Source organism: Mirounga angustirostris, unplaced genomic scaffold, assembly GCF_029215605.1.
Source record: "Mirounga angustirostris isolate CCGP_5_RB_7025 unplaced genomic scaffold, mMirAng1.0.hap1 SCAF_9, whole genome shotgun sequence".
Lineage (NCBI taxonomy): Eukaryota > Metazoa > Chordata > Mammalia > Carnivora > Phocidae > Mirounga > Mirounga angustirostris.
In genome coordinates, this window is record NW_026991717.1 from 72,642,260 (window position 1) to 72,654,284 (window position 12,025).

General features: G+C 43.6%; 1 non-coding gene across 1 annotated transcript; it reads left to right on the forward strand.

Annotated features, from left to right (window-relative positions):
• Positions 1–3,416: 3,416 nt before the first annotated feature.
• Positions 3,417–3,524, forward strand: LOC123862577 (U6 spliceosomal RNA). The gene has a single exon (XR_006795279.1). It is a non-coding gene; the product is annotated as a U6 spliceosomal RNA (small nuclear RNA).
• The last annotated feature ends 8,501 nt before the right edge of the window (positions 3,525–12,025 follow it).

Sequence of the window (12,025 nt, forward strand, 5' to 3'; positions counted from 1 at the left end):
GAGGCTGGGGTGGTGGCAAGGGATCCAGGTCCTCCAGCCTCCAGAAGAATGTTGTGCTCACCCTAAAGGCAACGGAAAGAAAGACCTGGAGTGAGGGTCAGGGTGGAGTGGGGAGGGTGACAGAATCCAATTTGTGACTTGAACCGGCCACCCTCGCTGCTCTATGGAACAGATTGGAGGGGGACGGTCCCTGCAGGGGAACCTGAGGCTACTGCAGCGATCCAAGCCATAGAGGCTGGTAGCTTGCACATGGCCAGTGGTTAGCAGACGCACAGAGGAGAAAGCTGCAAGAAACGCTTCGGAGAGAAAATCAAAAGGACTTGAGGAGAACACTGATGCTATTGAGCAAGTGAGGCAGTAGTCACCAAACCTGCTCAACACAACCTGCACTACGTTTTTTGGGGGTTTTTTGGGTGTAGATTCCTGGACTGTATTCCCCAGAGTTTGACTCAGTGTATCTGGTTGGAGTCTAATCATGACATCTGCATTTAAACACGTTCCCTGGGAGATTCTGATACCTCCTGTCTGCAGGCACTGATCTAAGGGAAACTGTGTCTCTGACACTTGGCCCAGAAGGCCCTATGTGGAGAAGGACGGCCTATGGCCCTGGAAATTCCATTTTTCTGCTCACTCCAGAACCACTTCTCTTTGGGAACCTGCATAACATGCTGATCTAATTTTCTCAAACCCAACACAACACAGACACATTCCTCAGGACCACATGCAAGAAGAGTCTGAGGAAGGGCCCCCAGAGTACCCTGTTTACACTCCCAGGCCCACACACACACACCCCACACACATTCCATCTGACTGGGTCATTCCTAACATTCTCAGGGCTGGGACTAAGAAATCACTATGAATATCCCACTAGTCTACACCTTTCCTGGTGGGTTCTAAGGATTTGGGGTAGCAGTTCACCCTATACACTTGGGTTCCTCAAAGGCCTAGCAGTTCGCAAGGAGAGATTCCACAGACAGACACAGAGGACTGGGAGTAATCCAAGACTGGGGAGGTCCTGCACTGTTCAGTGGCTAGCAGGAAATATGCTAAATTTAACTTCCTTCTTGGGATAGACACCAAAATATGTGAGCTAAAAATGCAGTCTGGTTTCATTGCCAAAAAGATGGTGAAATCTTGATGAATACCTCCCTCGTTCAGACCTATCACACGATCAGCCCATGACTGCAGGTACAATTCATGACCAGAGAGAATATACTCCTATCGGCTGGTAACAAGCACAAGGTCTAACGAACAGTGAAAAACATCCCTCCTCTCATCATGTGACCTTTCAGTTCATACCGAGTCCTCCTTGGATAGGGTCTGGAAGGTCCTTTTTCTCTGGTATCCCTCCCTCCTTGCCTCCCCCACCCAAAACCCTAGTCTGTCTTGCAGAAGCAAGCCAGACATGAGATTTTGAGTGTCAGAACTGAACCCCATGAAATAGCTCAAAACAAACCATCTTTTCTCCTGTGAATGTCGACTGTTTTTCATAGCATAAATTCAGCATTATTATGCTAGAAAAGTCTTTGTCTTTATCCTACTAAATATCACTCTTTGGTATGGTTGAGGAGAAAAGACAATCCCAACCTGACAATTTCACGGGAATAATGCATCCCTAGGTAGAGTATCAGGGAGGATTCACTGACACCAACAGAGGCGCACAGCCCTTCCCCCAACCCAGGAGGATGAGACCCCATTCTCTTAGTTGGTAACTCTCTAAGGGATAGGAGCCCAGACCTGGCCTTGCTAATGATTAAGTTCCTTCCTCAAGTGTATTCTGAGGTCTGAGATAGAGCTTGTTGGAATTTGGCAACCTCGTATTTTAATTGGTCCATATGAGAACAAATTATACAAGCAAAAGAAACCTGGGACATCTTGGTTACTGTAGAGGACTGTGAAGGACTTGTGGTTGCAGTGATATTTCATCTCCCCAATTCAAAGAGTGACTTTGGAAAAGAAAGAGCATGAGGCTGGACACCTGGCAACTAAGATAGTGTCACAGACCAGGATTGGGGGGACCCCTTGTGACTTGTGACAGAAGATTTATGGGCCTCTGATAAATGACAAGGTAATTAACACAAAACCTGGACATCATGGACCTCTTAAAATTTTGGAGGAAAGGGGAAAGCATCCAAATAGAACTGGAAAACCATATATTCTAGGTGTGGTTTCCTACATGGGTCTGTGGACTGGAGCTGGTCCAAGACAAAGGATTTCAGGTCTACAGTGAAATAACACTTTTTTCAATATTACTAAATTCTGAAATTAAGTCCTTTCTAACCTTCTCAGGATTAAATTATTGTTCTTCTATGAAAAGATGATGATATTCTAAGATTGCTTGGGGATGGAAGGAAATGTCATTTCCTATTGCCAAACATTAATTTGGGGGATTTTCGCCCCCGAAATTTTAATTAATTTTAGTAAAATCCTAAAGTCTGGGAAGTGCTATATTATAGAAGACCAGAATAGGAATGGAACTTGAATTTTATCACAAGAAAATAAATAGATTATATGGAGCTCATGACTGGTGGATGACCCTGGAAAGATAACACTGCTCAGAGGAAGTAGATCTAATTACAGTTTTCAACAGTGGGGTATCTGTCAAAAAGGAAATCACAAACCTTCCAAAGAAAAGAAGCATTTGGATGCAGATAAAAGAAGAAGCAAACAGGAAATAAAACCTGGTAGGAGTACAGAATAGATGTTAAAATACATAGAGGATATGGGTGATGCTTTTTTAATTCAGACCATAAAAGTGATCGAAGGCAGGATACGGCTGTGCCAGAGGTCGCAAGCAGTAGGACATCAGCCTCTTCTGTTGGAAGCAGAGCGCCTAGTAAATTTTTGCCCCACTAACAATTTCACTTGCTAGAATGTTGAAGGAAGATGGCCAGACATAATTTTTACGGATTTCAAGAAGTCAGATCCTAAAATGTTCCAAAGAAAATTACCTAAGGGGCTCAAAAGGGACAGCGAGTTCTCAAATGTGAAGTTCTAGTAGTTTTCTCCCAAAGGATCCTGCCAAGGAAGGAAGGAGGGCTTCACCAATCAGGAAGCACCTGCACACTCTGTCTTCTGATACGACCAAGCTGTGGGCAGAGATGAAGGTCACATCTCCCTACATTAAAAAATGAACCAAGCAAGTAAAGCAAGGACAGTCCGTACGAAAACATTAAACCAAAATGAAGGTTTTAGTGGACTGGATGCTCAGTTTGAAGCAGTAAAGGATGAAGCTGCCAAAAACAGTAATGTAATGGGAGGTACATGTGATCTGCATTCGTGGGGAGACTCAATTAGGAAACGTCATTATTCCCCGATCTGAGTGGAGGTTCAATTCTGAGAACATTTTGCCTTTTTTATGTGAACAAAGCATTTTTACTATAGAAAAAAAAAAAAAACTTTTAAAAAACCATCCAGTGCTTGCTTCAGCAGCACACAGACCCAAATTGGAACAATACAAAGAAGAGTAGCATGGCCCCTGGGCAAGGATGATTATGCAAATTTGTGTAGCATTCCAAATTTTAAAAATAATAATTAATTAATTTAAAACCATCCATAGGGCGCCTGGGTGGCTCAGTTGGTTAAGCGACTGCCTTCGGCTCAGGTCATGATCCTGGAGTCCCTGGATCGAGTCCCGCATCGGGCTCCCTGCTCGGCAGGGAGTCCGCTTCTCCCTCTCCCACTCCCCGTTTGTGTTCCCTCTCTCGCTGTGTCTTTCTCTGTCAAATAAATAAATAAAATCTTAAAATAAATAAATAAATAAATAAATAAAAAATAAATAAAACCATCCATAATTATACTACCCAGAAATAACCACATTAACCATTTTGGAATATATATATATATATGTATGTTTATACATAAATGTGTGTGTATATATATATAATATGTTCATACATAAATGTGTGTATATATATTCCAGATACATAGACACACATATACACACAATTATTATATATAAATATATATTTACCAGGATAAAAGCATACTGACAAAGTGCTTTATGAGATGTTTTCTTAACTTCATTGTTAGAAATCTCTCTACATCAATAAATATAGCATATAAGAAATAGATCATTATTTTTTTAAGATTTTATTTATTTATTTGACACAGAGAGAAGGCGGGGAGAGAGCAAGCATAAGCAGGGGGAGCTGCAGGCAGAGGGAGAAACAGGCTCCCCATGGAGCAAGGAGCCCCATGTGGGACTCAATCCCAGGACCCCAGCATCACAACCTGAGCCGAAGGCAGGCACCTAACCTACTGAGCCACCCAGGCGCCCAGAAACATATCATTATTTTAATTGTATTCCTTCGTGTAGATTTGTCATAATGCATTGATCCAATTCTCTATTGTTGGATTTTCGAGTTCCTTCTGAATGTTTTTGTATTATGAACAATGTGTTAAGCACCCTGTACATTCATTTTTGCCCGTTTGACCAATGATTTCCTTCCCTAGATGGAAAATTGCAGAATTGAAGGGTATGCATAGTATTAAGATTTTTGATAAGCCCCAAAATAGTTTACACAATGCAATCAGAAAAGGGAAAGCAACCCAGTGATGAAGGATAGTTGGAAGAAAGGCAGGCATGATTAAGCCCCCCACCCCCTCGCCCTAAGAGGAAACCACCCTTAGAAGGATTTTGCACCACCCTGGAAGGAGCCCTCCACCCTTTCCCACAGATAGATGACAAATACCTGAATGGATGACAGGTTCATGGATGGAGGGTTAATCAGATTAAAACAGCCCACCAACAAGCCCATAAAAACCCCTAGACTTAGAAACTCTGGTGGTAACCCTCTCGGGTCCCCTCCCTCTTCGGGAGCTTTGTACTGTCACTCAATAAACTTTACTATCGCTCAGTAAACTTTGCTTTGCTGCCCACCACTCTTTGTTTGATCTACCTCTTCATTCTTCAAAGTAGCATGACCAAGAACTGTGGGCACTGAAGGAAAAAGTCCTGTAACACTAGCAGAAAAATAGATGTTTTATCTTTTTTTTTTAAGATTTTGTTTCCTTATTTGACAGAGAGAGAGGAAGAGAGGGAGAGAGGGAGAGCACAAACAGAGGGAGCAGCAGGGGGAGAGGGAGAAGCAGGCTCCCCACTGAGCAGGGAGCCCGATGCGGGACTTGATCCCACGACCCTGGGATCATGACCTGAGCTGAAGGCAGACACAACCGACTGAGCCACCCAGGTGCTCCTAAATGTTTTATCTTTATGTATAGGACAAAAAATATGAGTAAGCAATTCACAAAAGATATACAGATAGCCATGAACATATGAAAAGATATTCAACCTCTCTAGTAATACAGTAAATACAAACTAATAATGAGATACTATTTTTTACATGAATACTGTCAGAAGAATTTTTAGACTGACAGTATCTGGTGCCTGAGTGGCTCAGTCGGTTAAGCATCTGCCTTCAGCTCAGGTCATGATCCCAGGGTCCTGGGATTAAGTCCTATGTCGGGCTCCTTGCTCAGTGGGGAGCCTGCTTCTCCCACTCCCGCTCCCCCACTGCTTGTGCACGCTCTCTCTCTCGCTCTCTCTCACTCTCTCTCTCCGTCAAATAAATAAAATCTTAAAAAAAAAAAAAAAGATTGACAGTCTCTTGTAATGCCATTGGTGAAGAGAATGGACATTTTCATACAACGTTGGTAGGAAATTGTTGCTACATTTTTATAGACAATTTGGCAGAATCTAGGAAAGTATCTACTGAAATTTGCTTATTTATTTTTCCTTTAAACTTTTTTTTCTCATTTAACTACTTTTTTTTTAATCTACTGAAATTTAAGATGTGAATACACTAAGGTGTCTGGCTGGCTCAGTTGGTAAAGCATGTGACTCTCGATCTTGGGGTTGTGAGTTTGAGCCCCATGTTGGGTATGGAGATTATTTTTTTAAAAATCCTTTAAAAATAAATAAAATAGCAGCACCTGGGTGGTTCAGTCAGTTAAGTGTCTGCCTTTGGCTCAGGTCATGATCTCAGGGTCCTAGGATTGAGCCCTGCATTGGGCTCCTTGCTCAGCAGGGAGTCTGCTTCTCGCTCTCCCTCTTCCCGTTCCCCCTTCCCTGCTTGTGCTTGCTCTCTCTCTCTCTCACGCTCTCTCACACAGAGAGCGTGAGAGAGAGAGAGGTGCATCTCAAATAAATAAATAACATCTTTTTAAAATAATAAATAAATAAATAAATAAATAGATAGATAGATAGATAAATAAATAGATAAGATAAAATGGCATACACTAGGAGCCATGAGTCCTAATAGTAGGAATTTATGCCCATAAATGTTAGCACCATTAACAATCTCAGTGTCCATTGGCTATAAAAGTGACATCTAAAATTATATTAGGTGGTTTTATAAGTACTGACATGGAAAGATATTTTAAAACATCAAGTTGTAGACAATTCATGTAACACCGTTCCATTTTTTGTAAAATAAAAGATACTTGTGTGTGAATAAATAGGTGTATGTCCTATAAGCATAAAATAAGTTTAACAATTTTTGCTGCTACAGAGTGGATGGAAATGGCTGGTGAGACTCTCATGTTTTACTTTATACACTTCTGTTACTGGAGGAAATTTGGCAATGAGTGTGTGTTTTTATAATTAAAGACAAAAAAAGCTCTCCAGGCAAAGGTGATCCTAATTTCAATTTACATTCACGATGTCAGTTTCAGGGGTGAGCTCCCTCAGGCAGGAAGCAGGTCTGTTTGTCTTGCCTTGTACGATCTAGCACAAATATATACCTGAGGTTGACAGAGCATTATGGAAGCAAAGAGCGCTGTGGGACTGGGCTCCCAGGGCTGGTTGTATTAAGACAAATGCAAAAAAAAAAAAAAAAAAAAAGTAAGAGGCTTAATTTTCCCTGCTGAAAATAAACAAATAGACTTCTTCCCTCTCTCTTTTCTTAGACGTTTACTTTTAAAAAATTTGTAAGTTCTTTCTCAGTCTTCTTGAAATATATTCCATAAATCTTTTAGAAATCTGAATGAGCCTCTGGCCATTTTTGTAACTCACAGTGTCTTTCTTAAGGACCTGCTAACCATCTCCTTGAAGTGTCATCTTCAGGAAAGTCAGCACCCTTTTCTCCTTCACTCCCAAACTACCTCCTGTTATTAAAGCCAACTAGCTAACAGATGGTCATCCCAATTACCGAGTGAATTTGGGATGAACTATGTGTGACGAATGGTGCTGTCAAGTCCTCTTACCTGAGGACTAGTTCTTTATCTTGACAAAATGTATACGAGTCTTTGTACCTGTTGGGCTATAGAAAAGGGTGGGATTTCTTTCTCTCTTTGCCGTCTCTTTAGAGGGTTGCCTGGGATGCTCAGCATGGAAACCCGGGCGGCGCAGGGGTGCAAGAGCGCCTGGCTCCGGGGATCCCAAACAGACCAGGTTCAGCCACTTGCCACTGACAAAATCCAAAGGCAGAAAAACAGTGGTGGTAAAATAAGAAAGGAATTCATTTCGGGCGCCTGGGTGGCTCAGATGGTTGAGCGTCTGCCTTCGGCTCAGGTCATGATCCCAGGGTCCTGGGATCGAGTCCCGCATCGGGCTTCCCGCTCCTTGGGAGCCTGCTTCTCCCTCTGTTTCTCTCTGTCTCTCATGAATAAATAAATAAAATCTTAAAAAAAAAGAAAGAAAGGAATTCATTTCAGTGAGGCCAACAATGGGAAGACAGCGAACTAGTGTCTCGAAGACTGTCTCCAAAGTGCCGAAAATACTTCCGGTTTATATAAGGAAGATGAGGGGCAAAGGTGGGTGACTAGGTGCAGGTGGGCAGTGAAGGTCAAATGGATCCTTGTCTTGGAGTCAATCACAAGTGGGATCTTGCTGGCTCAGGACGGTCCTTATTGCTTGAGGGAGTAGTTTCCTTCCCCTCAGGGGTGGCTTTGCCCTCAGGGTCTTCCATCTGAGCCAAGGGCCGAGCTGGAAAGAAGAGCCCAGCTAGAAAGTTTGAGGTCAAAATGGAGGCAGCAGAAGTCCTCCTCTTTCAATCACATTCTGGTTTCATGCTCACTCAATAGTCAAGTTGTTTTCTTTCTCTTCTTCTGTGGAGAGGTTATTGGGGATGGCAGGGAACCTGAGCTGGAACCATAAGTCAGACGCTCAACCAACTGAGCCACCCAGGCACCCTTTATTATTTTTTTAAATTGGGCCCACCCCAATGGCTCAAGTCCAAGCTAAGATTTCCATTTTTAAAAAGAACTTGCTAAACTGAACACAGTTTCACTTTATTTAATAAATATATATTGGGCATACCTAGTGGGAGAAAAACTAATGTAGGTTCCTGGAGAAAAAGGGTCAGGGGCCCAAAAAATCAACACCCAGTTTTCTGCCCTTAGTGGCATTTGCTGTTTCTTGGGGAAGACAGACCAGCACACCAAACCCACAAAGGATGAAGAGGCCTAAAAGAAGGAAGGTTTTCCAGTGGGCTGAGAATGGAACTGCTTGGCTAATGGTTCCCAGTGGGGACTTAGAAATATGTTGCTGATGAAAGATAGTCGGAAGAAAGGCAGGCAGGGACAAGCCCCCCCCCCCCCCCGCTCCCCCGCAAACTCTCTGCCCTGCCCTAGGAGGAAACCACCCTTAAAAGGATTTTACACCACCCTGGAAGGAGTCCTCCACTCTTTCCCACCTGATAGATAGGTGACAAAAATCTGATTGGGTGACAGGTGCAGGGAGGGTTCATTAGATTAAAACAGCCCACCAACAAGCCCATAAAAACCCCTAGACTTAGAAACTCCGGTGGCAACCCTCTTGGGTCCCCTCCCTCCTCGAGAGCTTTGTACTCTCAGTTAGCTATCCCTCAATAAACCTTGCTCTGCTGCCCATCACCCTGTCTGGTCTACGTCTTCATTCTTCCAAGCGGCATGACCAAGAATGGCAGGCACTGATGGAAAAAAAATCCTGTAACATTGCTACTTTTACATCCAACCCCAGAAACTTTTGGTCAGTGTTTTAAAGAGTTTCTGGAACTAGGAAAGAAGGACAACTGAGAGGTCATGAATCTCCAGATGTTTTAGGTGAAACTTTCTACAGAGGGGATGTGATTCTGAGGCCCTCTCAGGGCCCTACAGGGAAGCAGAGAGACCTAGCTTCCTTCTCTCCACCAATCTGACCCTAGACACCTGTTCTCTTTAATCTCATGAGACACGGGGCCTCAGAGCCTTAACTGCTCTGAGATGTACCGCAACAGTAAGCTGCCTCTGGTACCAGGGATGCCCTAGCGAAGACCCTACCAGCCAAAGGGTCTAAATCTGGGGGCTCGGGTCCACTCAAAGGAGCACTGTCTTTGGCACACGCAAGACCTCCTCAGCTTCGACAGCTCCCACTCCTGGCCTGCTAACCCCCAACTAAATTTGACTCACCTGAGCTCACCTTTCATCGTCTGTCACACGTGGGATAGGACTGTCCGCTTTGGGAGGATTGTCCATCAGCTTAAAATTTTAAAATGTTGTGAGAACTTTCAGTGCTATAAGAAATGAGACACTGAATACAGAAATGGCCAATAGCCAGGGCACATGTGACAGCAACACTCTGGCCCACGAACTCTGAAGCAACTAGGCAAGGAAAACAATCTACAACCTCAGCCCAGAACGGCCAGGAAGGGAATGATAAACACAAAATTCTGAACAGTGCTTATCTCTGGGGTGGGAGGCAGGACATAGGCTCGGGGAGGAATCCATATTAGTAATTCTTGGTTTTGGACTCAGGTAGTGGGCCCATTGGCATTCCGTATATTACAAAGCTTTATAATTGAGACGCTAATAAATATTTTGTTAAATAACAAAAATTCAACTGAGTAAATTTTATTTATTTTTTTTTGAAGATTTTATATATTTGACAGAGAAACAGCAGGAGAGGGAACACGAGCAGGGGGAGTGGGAGAGGGAGAAGCAGGCTTCCCACTGAGCAGGGAGCCCGATGCGAGGCTGGATCCCAGGACGCTGGGATCATGACCTGAGCCAAAGGCAGATGCTTAAGGACTGAGCCACCCAGGTGCCCCTCAGCTGAGTAAATTTTAAAGATCCAATTGTCTTTATTAAACAATTCGTGAATCCAGTAGCAAGTAGACAGGAGTCTGAGGGAATGCACACAATGGAATGTTTTTATAGAAGGAAGGTGAGGAAAGAAAGTTATTAGCAAAAGAAAAGGATTGTTCTAGGCAAGGCCACTTTTCCTGTTGGGGAAAAGCAAGGGGTCTTGTCATACAGATTACCTCATCTTCCTAAGGGGGATGGAGAGGGCCCATGTGGCAGACTCACTGGTGCTCACGGAAAAATTCCTGACTGACCAGGTAAGCCTACATTTCTGGGGGAGGTTGAAACTGCATTTAGATTAGATATCAAGCCCTGGTCTGGGGACTCCATCTAAATGACACCGTTTGGGGCCTGTGGTTTTCTTTTTTTTTTTTTTTAAAGATTTTTTTAATTTATTTATTTGAGAGAGAGAGAGAATGAGAGACAGAGAGCAGGAGAGGGAAGGGGATCAGAGGGAGAAGCAGACCCCCTGCTGAGCAGGGAGCCCGCCATGGGACTCGATCCCCGGACTCCAGGGTCATGACCTGAGCTGAAGGCAGTCGCTTAACCGACTGAGCCACCCAGGCGCCCCTGTGGTTTTCTTTTTAACATGTGAAGTATATTCTTTGGTGTATGCCAAAATTTATATTTAAAAAGGTAATAAAAAATATAAACATATATGTATGTAAAGAAGATAGGGAATGTGCCAAACTATTAACAATGGTAATTTTTTTTAAGATTTGTTTATTTGTGAGAGAGAGAGAGAGATGGGATGCCTGTGCATGAACGTCACGTGAGCAGTGAGGAGGGGCAGAGGAAGAGAGGTTGCTGAAGCAGGCTCCCTGCTGAGTGGGGAGCCCAACACAGGGCTCAATTCCAGGACCCCGAGATCATGACCCAAGCCGAAATCCATAGTCGGCCACCTAACCGACTGAACCACCCAGGCGCCCCAACAGTGGTTATTGCCTGATGGTAGGACGCTAAATTAGCGTTATCCTAAAAGAATACATATGTGTAATTTAATTGTAGCTCTGAGGGGTAGGGGGGAAATGTCTATGAGCAAGCCCATAATGACAGCTGGCTATCTCGCAGGGTCTACAGTTGATGTGAGTCTTTGGAGATGACAGGAAAGCATTTGCCCTTGAACAGCTCTTGCTCTTAAAGACAAGTGAAGGAACCTGAGTTCAGGGAAGTCACAGAAACAGGAAAAATTAAGGGAGAGCAAAGTTTCTTCCATAGGATATTTGCCCTGGACCATTAGCCTTGACAGCAAACCAAATGCCAAGGAAATGGGTAGATTCCAGGGATAAAGTCAAATAGGGCTCAGATAACCTGGTGGGTTGGGCTGGACACTAGATAGAAGGGACCATGTGCTTGCTAGTGACCAAGAGGTCTGTGGACTGGACAGGAAAAACAGAATACATCTGTAAAGGAAAGACAGCAAAAGTCCTGAGGACTGAATTAACCTTTGCCCATCTCAACTGAACCAGAATTCTGTATCAGCCACTCCTGCTCGGAGTCTGTCCCCAAGACATGCCCCCACCTCGGTGCAGTCATGTCACATGGACAGTCTTTCCAGCTAACTCAATATGCACAGGGACCTTTTCTTTTTTAAAAGCTTTATTGAGATATAATTCATATACCATACCATCCATCCACTTAAAGTATGCAAATCAGTAGCTTGTAGTACATTCAGAGTTGTGCATTCATCACCACAATCAATTTAAGAACATTTTTTATCAACCCCCTTCAACCTCTGACAACTATTAATCTACTTTTTGTGTCTGTGGGATTTTCATATAAATGGATCATATAACACATGGTCTGGCTTCTTTCAATTACCCTAATGTTTTCAAGGTTCATCCATGTTGTAGCACGGATTATTGCCAAGGATCCTGAAGAATGTGGCAGAAGGAAAGGTCATGGCCCCAGGGAGAAGCCTTGACCCCCCTAGGCATGGCCGACACACTTGCTTACACATACACACACACACACACACACACAC